Below are 1,502 nucleotides of genomic sequence, written 5' to 3'. Positions count from 1 at the left end.
ATTAATTGTTCACCAACTTAGTAAATTCTCACATGTTAGGATTAATCTATGGATGTTGCATTGCATGCATATAGCCGACGATATATCAAGTACGAATAACTTCCCTAATCATTAGTAGAGGCCGCTATCGAGGCGGGCGGGATTAGGTGTTCGATCAAAAGAGCTTCCTAATACGTACCCTCACCCCTTACTCCAGATCTCCGTGAGCACCCGTGTTCATTGGCATCCACGAGAGTCATTCTAGACATAGAATGCTAAGGGTAACGATTGCTTAGTGTTCATGTCACTACTTTGTGTCTTGACATGACACGAGGTATTCGAACGGTTCCAATTTCCCATAAAAATTGGTGGCGACTCCTTACAAAATGCAAACGCTTGTCCCCGTTTCTCACCAAGCGCCCCCGTGGGCGGCCCGCTGTCCACAGAGGGTAATCCGCTCGGATTGTTGCAGGGGTGGACGAGCGTCTTCAAGGCTTGGACACTCGGATTCAGGGCTTCTTGGACGGGCGTCTTGTCTCCTTGGCCGCTCGGATTCTTCTTCAGAATATTCTTGAGGGATTAGTCTTTAGTTCTTGCCTTTCCTTCAATACTCGTTCAACCAAGATCGTCAATGTCCTTCCAAATAAGCTCAAGAGACGGGAATTTCCGCCTAATTGTCTCCTTTCCTACAAATCAAGCACAAAGCGATAGGAAAGCAAAATAGGAAGCATTTGACAGATAAAATGGCTATGGAATGTTATATTAGTATGCAAAATGGGCTCAATTAGGGGACTAAATGTGCGCAAATAATGTTCGCATCAAATTGACTCTTGGAAGAAGTTGGCTCTAGCTTTCTACAAAAAATTCTACCCTCCGGAAAAGACTAACATGCTAAGAGCTCAAATTACGGGTTTTAAGCAAAGGGACGAAGAATCTTTGTATGAAGCTTGGGAACGATTCAAAGTAATTTGTCGCTCATGTCCTCATTATGGACTTAGCGAGTGGTTCTTGGTACAACAATTTTGGAATGGTCTTTATGAAGACTCAAGAAACATTCTCAACATGGGATCAAATGGTATGTTCACCGAAGTTGACGATAATCAAACTTGGAACAAGATTGAGGAAATGGCGGTCCATAATTCACAATATAGTAGACCCCGCAAGGCTACTAGAGGTGGAAAGCATGAAGTGGACTTTATTACTCAATTGGGTGCTCAACTTAGTGCTCATATTGATACCATCAACTTGAAGTTTGAGAAGGCTATGGCTAAGCTTGAAGAAGCCTCAAAATCACCAAAGCATCATGTTAATGCCATGGTGGCATCTTCATCAATCCCAAGTGGGATATGTGAGAATTGTGGAACTTTGAGAAATGACCAAAGTGAATGTAAGGGAACAAATGAGCAAGTGAATGCTTTTCAAGCATACAAAAGTGGTACCCCTTATTACACTATTACAATGAAAACACCAAATTCCATCCAAATCTCTCATACAAAAACCAAAATGTTCAAAACCCTCAACCA

The 1,502-nt window shown here is 42.3% G+C and overlaps 1 non-coding gene across 1 annotated transcript; it reads right to left on the bottom strand.

The window, feature by feature from the left end:
• Positions 1-867: 867 nt before the first annotated feature.
• On the bottom strand, positions 868-974 carry LOC141603366 (small nucleolar RNA R71). The gene has a single exon (XR_012525246.1). It is a non-coding gene; the product is annotated as a small nucleolar RNA R71 (small nucleolar RNA).
• Positions 975-1,502: the final 528 nt, after the last annotated feature.

The sequence above is a fragment of the Silene latifolia genome, chromosome 9 (assembly GCF_048544455.1).
Source record: "Silene latifolia isolate original U9 population chromosome 9, ASM4854445v1, whole genome shotgun sequence".
Lineage (NCBI taxonomy): Eukaryota > Viridiplantae > Streptophyta > Magnoliopsida > Caryophyllales > Caryophyllaceae > Silene > Silene latifolia.
The sequence above is the reverse complement of the archived record's forward strand: the minus strand, read 5'-3'. Positions and strand labels throughout refer to the sequence as shown.